General features: G+C 37.0%; 2 long non-coding RNA genes across 2 annotated transcripts in view; both read left to right on the top strand.

Moving 5' to 3' along the window:
• Nucleotides 1-5,067, top strand: part of LOC140328537 (uncharacterized) — a 12,101-nt gene extending 7,034 nt beyond the window's left edge. Inside the window, exon 2 of the long non-coding RNA XR_011920305.1 lies at nucleotides 3,427-5,067. This is a non-coding gene — a long non-coding RNA (uncharacterized lncRNA). The remainder of the gene's footprint in view (nucleotides 1-3,426) is intronic.
• The window catches only part of LOC140330043 (uncharacterized), a 36,609-nt gene that overhangs the window by 22,100 nt on the left and 2,380 nt on the right, over nucleotides 1-12,129 (top strand). The gene's annotated exons all lie outside the window — the stretch shown is intronic.

The following is a 12,129-nucleotide window of genomic DNA, read 5'->3' as shown; positions in this document are numbered from 1 at the left end:
TATACTGAACTAAAATGATAAAATTATCAATTATATATTTAGTAAATTAGACCTATATCATGATCAGTATTCCATGCATGAAAAAGTGTATATGCGGTACTAATGCCTATACATACTGACCTGTTTTGTGTTGTTGTCATCTAAATATGGAGGTGCACAGAATCACTTACACAAAATGCCATTCATATTTTTTCAATCACACATGCAGTTTTGGTAGTCTTAAAATGAAAACTAGGATAGAAACAGATATAAAAAAAAGATAGACTTGTTTAATAATGTAAATTCCGTGGCTGAATACTTGCTTTGATACCTAGTGCAGAGCTGTCCACGTCCAGGACTGGAATTTTCCAACCAACTGATCAAATTCAGAAATAAAGAATTGATTTTTGATCAATGTGATGACACAGTCAAATGCACTACTTGATCAAACATGAAAACAACTTGTGTATGGCCAGCCTTACTGCATGTTACTAAGATGTGAATACTTTTTTACCCATAGTCTAGGCACAGTAGCACCAGAAGTATCCCAGATATGGAAGTGGCATTGTAGCTTTTGCTGGAAAAATCTACTCATTATGTTGGATTTTTCTTTCTACAGATTATGTTTCTTTATGTGAAGTGATGCTCAGGGTGAATGAACTGGCTTTTCATAAAGCTATGCATGTTCCTGGGATATCTATATGTATTGGTTTGCTTCGGACTGGGGAATACATGTTGCTTCTATGTAACAAGAGGAAATAAAGTTAGTGTGGCATCCTGATTGTGTTCATCTACACACATCAAAGATATCTAATGCCTATTGTCAGCTATAGGAATCAATAGTGTTTGGTAAGTAATATGTTACAAATGGAATCAGGCTGTTAATAATTTCTGCTTCCGACGTCTAACCTTCACCCTGAAGCCCGGGAATGGACTGATAAATTGTGAGACTAAATATTTAGGCAATTAAATGAATTGCACATTTTTTGCATGTCTGAAAATCCCAAGTCAGGAATAGATCCAGGGTTCCTGCCTACTTTTCATGATTGATGACTTATTCATAGTCATCTCACCCTTTGGTCTTCAAGTGGTTCAACTTACTTGATCAAAGCAGCTCCATGTTGTACAGGGCTGGGAGGTAATGACTGCTCATCTGACCTGTGAAGGTCTTTGTCTCCATTCTACTAGTCTGAAACACAAAACAAAAATAAATGTGATGACAAAGGTGGACTTAGCTGAGAAACATAAGACTAAAATTGTTTGCAAGGATAATATCTCTGTCCAGATCCAAGGGAACCACATGATTGCCTAACCTAAGCAGAAATAAGCTGTAATATGTATATTGGTAGGTTCAAGAGCATACTGAAAAATGTACTTAGGCATAGCAAAACTTTGATTAACACTGATATACCAGAACCATATATGTGCCCTGAACCTGTAGTCAAATATTAACATGATAGTGGTGGTCAGAAGGTTTCGATCGAGTCAATTCTGAATTATTCAGAAATCTTCCAACCTTGGATCAGTATTTTGTATTTGAGAAATCTGGGTTCAATTCCCACATATTATACTTTTAATTGACAGTGTGGTAGAATGGGTGGGCCAGGCACCCCATCCCATTGCTATGCCAGAAATTGGTAATGGCTCTGGAGCACCTGGCCATTGATAATAAAAGTGCACCTGCCTTTGAAACTGGGCAAGTTGTAGCCAGAGGCCAGGTGGCTGTGTGGCTGGTGTACTAGGACAGTCCAGGAGGTCTCCCAATGTTGAGGTTTGTGGGACCCACAATGCCAGGAGGATAAAATTTGTGTTTTGCTGTTATACTGTGAATGATTTGATCCCCCATGGGGGAAAAAACCCTGGAAGACTGCTTATTTCTGTTGATGTTTTGTGAATAAAAGTGGGCCATGCTCCCTGAATTTGGAAGTACCTCTCTGTAGTTGAGTGTTGTTTGACGCTAACCCCGCAAAACAGGTAGACAGGCGTTAAAATGGCTAAGCCTTACTATACCTGTCACTGACAGGTACAAATAACGGTTGTCCCCATCCAATGGCTGGATTGACAAGTACAGTATAGCCCATTAAAAAATATCAATTCCAACTCAGGACTGAATCCAATTTTTAAACCAACTTGATTCGATCGGGTCAGAAATTTACAGTTCCAGGCATCTCCAGTTAACATACAGTGTACAACAAATGGTAGAATTACTTTCCTTTTGTGAGAAATTGTATTCTGGGCTCTTATAAGTTCTGACCTCATGTGTGAAGGCTTAGCTGCATGTGTTACTTGTAAGGACCAGCGTGTACCTACCACATTTTGGAAATGGGGAAAAACTGTATGTAACTAAATGGCCTCAGTTCCCAAGCCTTAGCTTTATGGTAATGTTTGACTATGAGTACGGTTTACCATACACATGATGATTTACCACATAAATATATATATACATTTTCCTTAATAACTAATCTATATAAAATTTTAAGCCCCAATCAATAGCTACATTGCAATAATTTTGACCTCTTATATTACTTAACACTGTACATTAATGTATGTACCCAATACCTAGCATCTGACCAGATGTTACCTTACCAATTACTTGCTGAATCCATCCCTTTTTGAACCCTTTGCACGTGCTTCTAAAGCTACGTACACACTTCCAATTATTATCGTTGGTAAACGAACGACGAACGATCCTGCACGATATCTGCGAACGATCGTATAGCACCGATCCTGTACATACAGATAACGACACAATCGTTCGTAGATATTGTACACACAATAGATGCGATCGTTTGAGCGATACAGGAAGTGACGTGCACGACAGGAAGTGAACGAACGTTCGTTCATCACGCATGCTCAGACCATGGACGATCAATGAACGATCGTACACACGGACGATGGTCAACGATCGTCGTCCAATCCGATCCGCCGGTCCGGTCGTTCATTTCCAACGACTTTCCTCATTCGTCGGCGTCGTTGGTTACTTTTTTTACGAACGATTTTTGCCCAATCGATCGTTCGTCGATCGTTCGTCGTTCATTTTGAACGATAAAAATTGGAAGTGTGTACGCAGCTTTACTGTAAGTAGTTTGCTACACTTTCCAACACTAAGAATAACAATGTTTCACCATTTTTGGAATATATGTACCATCCTCATAATAAATATTTAGGCAATGAAATGAATATCAGATAATATCAGAAATTTGTGAACTAAGATACATTTTTACATTTATTATGTGTAATTTCATTAATAATCTTCTAAGACGCTACCATATGTTTTACACATTTTACAAATATTTGTGTATTATTGATTTTGACATAATAGCTTTGTCTGATATTTGTATTTTGTCTTGTATTACTAAGTATGTACTTGCACTATATTATGACATGTTTATGGATCCAGTCTACTCTTACTTACATGATCTATCTATGTACTATCGCTATACGCAGTTGCACTTCGCTGTCTACAAGTCCCCCAAGGAAGCCAATACAGGTGAAACGCGTCAGGACACGACATTTCCTTTACATTATTTTTTTTGTGGTTGATAAGGGATTCATTGTCTAGTTGTTTGATCCCCCACTTTACCTTGCTCAGTGGGAGTGATTAGGTGAGTCAATATATAAACCAATGTAAAATATAAAATTGTATATGTTTGATGTTTACCTTCTAATACATAGCTGCACTTTAAATACCCTTAATTGTTCTATTTATTGAGATACACATGGTGATTGTTTGACAGAACCAAATATTTTCAAGAAAACCTTTATTAGGTAAAAATATTGAGGCTCCTATTCCTGATCTTCTTCTTGAAATGCTAACTTGCTGGATGTAATACTGATTCCTGTCATAAACAATCATGCATAAAATTAAGTCTAAACTTCTAATCAGCATGCTTTTTCCAGGCAATGGATCAAAATGTACAGCAGCCAGAAGATCAGCATGACAGCCAGGAAATTAGCATTTTCAGAGAAGTCAAAGATAGCAGCCTTTATTGCTCACAGGGAATAAACTCATCTAAACCTCTAAGGCCTCTCAATGTTCCAGTTGTACTACACATGGCACAGTGAGGGGAACCATTCTACACCTACAGTAGACCATGCATGTCTCTTGCCTCCCTATTAATAGTAATAGTCTATTTGCTCGCAGCTATGCCTGCACATTTTTCCCATGTTCAGGATTGCAGACATCCCTAAGGACCAGCTGCCAGAAAAGGATATTTGTTAGTACTGAAGAAATCTTTTACATAAAAGAAATTTTCAAAACCACATTTCATATTAATAAATTCTTCATTCAGCTTATAGGGAAATTTTTAAATGACTTTTCTATGAACGCTGGTTTTCCCAGAATACATTTTTGATTTAGCTAGGTGTGACTTGCTCTTTCCAAAAGCTCTTAACCTCTTTCTCTAACAGGGAGGCCAGCACAACACTGGAGGGACTGTGAACTCCCACAAAGAAGAAGAGCTCAGATGTTCTTTGTCATTCCCAGATGTGGTGGCTGGAAGAAGATGTGCGGAAACCAGTCAAGGAAGTTGTAGTTCCAAGTGCTGTAAACTTGAGCTCCTGTTTCTCTGGACGCACGACCAAACTGGGGCAGGACAGCTGCTGGGAGTTCACTGGAGCAACACTTTCCCACAGTCTGGAGATGTGACACATGGCTCTCACACATTCCACAGCCGGCAGACTCAGGCCAAGCTTGGCCAAGAGTCAACTCAGCACAGAGCGGCTGCTGGGAGCTGCTGGTTAGCAGGTTCCGGGACCTGGCATGTGTACAGGCCTTTTAGGGTGAAATATGCCTAGGATGAATATTGCCGCATATAGAATATGTACAGAGCGCTTTAACCCTTCCATTTTTATATATCAAATATTAACTGTATTAACTAATCATTTCATTCTTTGGTTTGTATTACTTTTTTATTTATTTACTTTTTTATTTATTACAAAATTACATTGTAAGGATATTGCAGTATAGAAGAACAAAGCATTCTCTAAAATAGATGTGCACTTTAGTTTTCCTGAAGCACTATTTATTATTAACAATTACCATTTTTAATTGAATTGTATTAGTATTAAATCCATTGTTACATCTCAGTGTTGCTGGATTCCTGCACCCCTTTTGAATCCATCACACGTATATTTAGCTAATTGATGGCTCCACCACATTTCTCAGGCAGAACATCTCATGGTAATGGCAACGAGGCATGTCTTTATATGGCTAAACAAAGAATATAGTCCCATTTAGAAGCAGATATGGCGTTGTGACAATGCAAGAGCAGGGTTTGGAGACAGGGAGAGCACTGTGACCATTTATTAGGATGTGCCTGAACAAGGATGCTCATGGCAGGATCACCAAGTATTTCAATAACAGCTACAGGTGTGAAAATATTATAAAGGGCTTTTGGAGTTTTATTAACAAGAAAGATTTTAGTGATTAGGTATTTACATGTTACCAAATTTGTTCACACTTTTGTACTTGACTGACCAGATCAGAACAATTTCTGATCAATAATTGTGGGCCTGATGTAACTCACATGTATAATATTCTGCCCTCCAATCAAAAACCCCATAAAAAATTGCTTGCTAGTTACAACAGTTTCAGATCCATTCAGATAGATGTGAAAACCAGCCTATACAATCTTTAAAGATCCAATCAGAATTTTTCTATTTTCAAGTTGTCTGTTACCAGAAATGTTTATTCCCTATGGGGAAATAGAGCTGATTACTTGGATGGGTATAAAATGCTGAGAATAATGTCATTGTACACTGATACCTCTGCCATACAAATATTATTGATACTGATTTGATGAAGTAGCTAAAGTCACAATATCACTGGAATATTAATAATAATAATAATAATAATAATAAACAGGATTTATATAGCGCCAACATATTATGCAGCGCTGTACATTAAATAGGGATAGAAGAATGCCTGCAAGCCTTTGAAAGAATCAGTGAGGTCAAAATTGATTTTAAAAACTGAATGCTCATGCCAGAGTACAGACAGAACAATGGAACAATAGAAAGAAAATCATAATCCAAGAACAATGGTAAGAACTGACTCCACCAAGGTCATGGAGAGATTTGGTGACATCTTTAGGATCAAAGCATGTGATCTACAAACAAAATTGCCATCTTTTACAGTACATCTGTCTGGGAATCTTGGGATAGTTTTTCTGAAAATAAAATTTACCCAAACACAGGTTGCCAGAAAAAAGATATTTTCTTTTTTTTCTTACTGAGCAGAATTTAACAGTACTGTTAAGCAGCGGTCGCCAACCTTTCGGACCTCACAGACCACTAAATTCATAGTTTTAAATCCTGCGCACCAATAATATGAATTTTTTTAAACAGATAAATACATTTGTAAAATAATGATCTTCCTAATGGTGCCTGACAAGGACTGCGCAGGCTCTGAGTCATTGATAAGCTCACGGTTAAGTGAAGTATTACTATTGTTACTATTATCATTAGTTGCATTATCCTTGGTAAGAATTGCAAAATATTCATTTGATATTTTCCACTCATCATGGGTTTATTTCATTCGAATATAAGACCAATAGGAAATAATAGTTATCAAAGTAAAACTATTTGATGCCATTAAATATAATAGTTAAAGAAAATACACAGTTAAGGTCATACTTACCTAAAAGAGCATCTGGGAAATAAATAAAACAATCAGATGAGAATCGGTATTAGCAGTGACTGTTGTAATGCTGAAAATAATACTGAAGCGTACGGCTCGGTAACGGTTTCCTCATACAATTTAATACTACATGAACGTAACGTTGTGCCTCCCTTGTTTTTCTGTCTCTATTATTAATATTATTAAACAGGATTTATATAGTGCCAACATATTACGCAGCGCTGTACAAATAACAGACTAATACAGACAGTGATACAGGAGGAGAGGACCCTGCCCCGAAGAGCTTACAATCTAGTAGGTGGGGGAATTTACACACAATAGGATTGGAGATGTACAGTTCATGAATTTTATGCAATAAAAAGGTGAAAATTGTCATTCAGAATATAAGAATTTATTAGAATATTATTTTTGTTTTATTAATAAAACATAAAAAATGCATTTTTTTCTGTGGACCACCAACATTTTCTCGCGGAACACCTGTTGGCGGCAGCTGCTGTAATGTATGAAAAATTATGATTTTATGCTCGAAACACGTGTAGTATAGAAGTATATTATTTATGATTGAGGATCCTCAGTATGAACTTTTATATCTATGAAGAAAGAGTGTCATTGAGGTCTATTTATAAATTAGAAAATCAAACATTCCCTTGTGGAAATCCTCCATCTGCTTTCCATACCAGTAACCAGATCCATTCCAGGTGTGCTGGATCACCCAGGTTTACTGATGAAAGTGTATCCTCTCTGGTCTTGGAAAGCTTTATTAAAGCAGGCCCATTGTGTCATACACAATATAATTCACATTTCTTTTTTTTGTGTGTCAATTAAATGGATACCAAATATTTTAAGCCACAAAATTACTTAATACTTAAAGTTGTACAAGGCACCATTTTAAAACCCAAATCATCAGTTTAGAGTTATACTAATAGACCTAGAGTTATTACCTACACTTTGGCCCTGATTTATGAAAGCTCTCCAGGCTGCTATTTGCTAGCAAATGTTTTGAATCCTGGACCAGATCCATTCCAGGTTTGGTGGATCGCCCAGCTTCACTTATGAAAGTGTATTATCCCCAGCCTTGGAGAGCTTTCATAAATCAGGGCCTTTGTCCTTATGTAGTGTTTCCTGTGGCTATTTATGTTGATGTATGTGTGTGAGGGCAGGGTGTTGGTCCCTTAATTTTTTGGGTGATTTTTACATTTATTTTATTTAACTATATTACTTATTTTAAACTGAATAAATACATAAAATACCTTCTTCAGTCTTCTGTTGCTTCCTTTTCCCAGCTCCCCATAGAGCAAACTGATCCCCGATACTTGATCAGCATTCACTATACGTTTCCCTCTTCCCTGCCTGCTCAGCTCCCACTCTTCTCTGCCCCTTCCAGTGTTCCATGGTCACGTGGTGCTGCTTTCTTCTCTTTATTCCCCTGTCATGTATGAAATATATATACGTGTTGGGGTAATGTTGGGTGAAACATTTGTAGACAGACCAAAGACCAGAATTTAATCTGTTTATATATTTATTATTTGGGCTAGAAGTCAAATTTAACCTCAGTAAATAATAGTGATGTTGTGTATTCAGTCTTGAGCTCAGATTTATCCAAGACCTGTGAAGATTTAATTGTGAATCCCACAGATCATCTTGTGACAAGCAATTAGGGAAAGATTGATCCCATCTAACCATGGGCCCAGGTGGAATTGTATAGATTCCATGTCTGTGTGCTTGTTTAACCAGCACGTGTAGTAATGGTGTCATTGCTTTTTATACCTTCTGATACCATTTTAGTTAGTATGTTTGTATGTATGTTTGCTAAAGTGCCTTGATTTTAGGATTTCAGATTTCTGTGTATGAAAGTGAAAATACTGTAAAAGTAAAGCTAATGGGTAAATAGCTATACTACCTTTTTAACTGTTTATTTTCATGTTGCCCACCTAGCCGAATAATCCTAATAACTATAACTAATTTCCATGTCCCATAAATCAGCAATTCTGTGGGACTGATGGAACACATTTCTTTTTCCACTTTATTAAGCAGGGTAATTGCCTGATTTCTTTTATTCTTTTAATGAAAAGTAAACATAAACAGCAACAGAGGAGAACAACCACATTGTAACTACAGCGGGAAGTCTGAAGTGTTGACAATGATGGGAAATTGTGAAGGGGAACAGTAAGGCAGCAGAGAAAGCCCCTTGACATTGTCACTTCCTGGGTAATTAAGAGCTTCTACAGTTCCATGTCACTGGCAGAGCCTAAACATATAAAAAATGCCCATTCTCTTTCCTCAGTCAAGATCTCTGCAGTGAAAAGGGGAAATAAAGGCAGTTTGTTCAGGGAGTCCGTGAAAGGGAAGATGAAAGAAGAAACCTACATTTTTCAGCACAGTCTGTTTCTGACATGGGAAAATAGCACAGACAAGAATAGATAGTTTGTTCACTCACTCGACAGATTATCTGTGTGAATGTAGCGTATTAGGCAGGATAGAAGACGCCAACTTTTTATTTTTTTTTTTCTTCTCGATACCTTGAAAGTAATAATCAAAGAACTGTAGCGTGAAAAGCACAGAAAGGATTTTCTTTTCTTAATGAAACAAGACCCCATGTTTCTCTCTTTGTGTACCCCACCACCCTCTCAATCTACCCTTATATTGGAAATGAAAAGAGGTAGGCTCTTGGAGGAATAACATGGGATTTCCTTAAAGTCATGGCCACGGCTAAGAATTTAACCTTTACGCTGCCATGGCATCTATGATTGTCTCAAGTGCATATTTATACAGTATAATCCAAGGGACATACAAAATGTAGCAAGGAATAGCGTGTCAGTTAGCAAAGAAGATGCCTTTTTATTATAGAATATTTTGATATAATCTAAAATAAAATGAATATATATAAGTATAACTGTTTTTTCAGACCAAAAAACAACTAGAACATCCAGTATATATATATATATATATATATATATAATTTTGGAAAGTCTAAACATAAGCGATAATCATTTCTCTAACATTCATACATGTTCAGAAAATATAAAAATATACAGTAATATTCGGGGTAGTGTATTGCTAGGGGCAGGTTTCAGCAATATTTCCACTTTTTGTTTTCTACATTCAAAGTATTTAATATCATTGTAAAAATAGTACAATATGAGGCCAGCACACGTGGTATTTGTACTCATCTTACTTTTATGGTGTTTGTCTTTATTAAAAAAAAAGTAAAGTATAAGGGCTTTTGCCAGTATAGCAATGCATGTACTTCATTGCTAAGCATGCTTGGATATGGGTTTCCTCACTAAAAAGGTACCCTATCCAAAACATCTATTGTTCTTACTTTTATAATAGAATAGCTGAACACAGCCTTCTACATAGCTGATAATTCAGGGGAATCTCAAACAAGGAGAGATAGAATTCTCCAAAGGTTTTTGTTGGGTTTTCTTTGATATCAACATCATATTTAGTACAGTAGTTAAAATGATAGCCCATCAATAATTATACCAAATATAGTGTTTAGGCCACTGGTTTCACAGGAACCCCCTTATCTTTAAGGGTATTCCCCTTCCCCAAATGGAATTTGGCCCCTTGGCTACCACAATAGGGAGAAAATCTGGCACTAGACTATTATAAACACCGCTGGCTTGAATAAAACACAGGTCTACCACCTGCTCTAAATTCAGGTTAGGATGACATTTGGCTGGTCTGTTGGTAAAATTACAGCACTATACCATCTCATGATACCACTATCAGAGGGAAACATTGGCAATGTTGGGATTGTTCACACAATTAGGTGTTCAGCAGGAGATAATTTGTTGATCACTAGAACTGTACTAGTTAAACTTTTCATCCAGTTTTGGTTTCTAAATTTCAGCTCTATTAAGAAATGTCTATACCTATAAAACCATTTTCCAAGGTCTTGCCAAAACCCTTAAAGTTTTGAAGTGGTGTTTCTGTGCAGTTTTACTGTAATCTGTGAATGAAGGTGTAGCCACCTATTTACAGTTTGGACAGTCAGACCTCACCATCTTATCTTAAGAAAACAGGAAAGTCAAACCTTAAGACTACAGTAGGTTACACCCTGATACAGGAGACTGCTGCTATACAAGTAAAGAGGTGCTTTGTGAAAAGGTGAACTTCTGTACATACAGGTAAGGGAAACGCGTGCCATGTACCATGACACGTCTGTTTGCATATAAAGTAGACAAATGTACAAGAGGCTTGTAGTCTTTATTCCAGAATGTTATCAGACGTGTGCCTCCACACTTCTTATTTCTCACACTGTACGTGCATTTCTGACAAAGCTTAAGGCTTAATCTGTCAGCACGACCTGCCACTCCATAGACTTGACATACGCCTCAGGAAAAAAAAAAAAAGAAGACTAAATATGAGTTGTAAATCAGGCATCACGTCTCCTGTTTGTGAAACACAAGAGCCCAACAGTGTGAACTCTTACCTCTCCCTGTGCAAACAGCCACATTGAAAACCTGTTTGCTAATAGTTATACAGAAAATAATTCCTTGACAAGCTCTGAGCCTTATTCAGAACAAAGTTTAACCATCACTGTAGTGGTGGCAACATCTTCTTACAGAAACAATCTACAGTATTCAAAAGACACATTTCAGTTAAAGGCAGAGTCTGGTTGTTCAAGTAACTCACTGGCTTTCTATTTTATCTATGGAACCACAGCAGAAAAGTATATTTTTTATCACTTGCTTTAAGCACAAAACGTGGTTCTACCTCACACCTTCCCCCAGCCATTACAGAACTTAGGTACAACCATGTAAAAATCTATCAAAATTATATCATACAACAACAGGAGATACAAGTTACAACAATGACTATAGTAAAATACTACATTGGGTATAATTAATGTTAACATATTTGTAATTGTTTCATCTAACATAGTGAAGCACACACCTCTGCCACATCTTCGTCTAGATAAGCTATAGACACCCCCATTCATTGTTGCAGGTTCCTGTGTTTCTTTTCTGCATATTGGTCTGTGAAATAACATTAAGCCACTGCTGATGTTTTCCTTGTTCTCTCAAAGATTCCTTATACCCTTTGCAGGTTTGAAACCCTTCCTGGAAAAAAACAGACCTTTTCTTTAAATATCAGTCCACTTTTAACCAAGCAAGCAATTGAAATACCAAGCAATTGGCAACCTAAAGCCCTGTACAGACAATAAATAGATGTCGGATTTCCAACACTGGGAATGTACGCACAGTTCTGTTTCTTGGAGAGGGAGGTGGGAGGACAAGCAAGTGGCACCCTATTGGAAATCACAACAGTAGTCCCTGTTCATGGCATATTGATGAATGAAGTCAGGGGGCCACTGTACACATGCAAGATATCTAGACAATCACAGTCGTTTATCTTGAATGACAATCATCTAGTATGTGTATATAGCTTTACTCATTGCAATATTCTACATTCAACCTTCCAATGCCAAAAACATGATAGATGGTTAGCACTGTACAATGTCTAATTGGCTTACAATGGCTATCAACCTAAGTATGACATCT

This window comes from Pyxicephalus adspersus, chromosome 4 (assembly GCF_032062135.1).
Source record: "Pyxicephalus adspersus chromosome 4, UCB_Pads_2.0, whole genome shotgun sequence".
In the NCBI taxonomy this organism is placed as follows: Eukaryota; Metazoa; Chordata; class Amphibia; order Anura; family Pyxicephalidae; genus Pyxicephalus; species Pyxicephalus adspersus.
The sequence above is the reverse complement of the archived record's forward strand: the minus strand, read 5'-3'. Positions and strand labels throughout refer to the sequence as shown.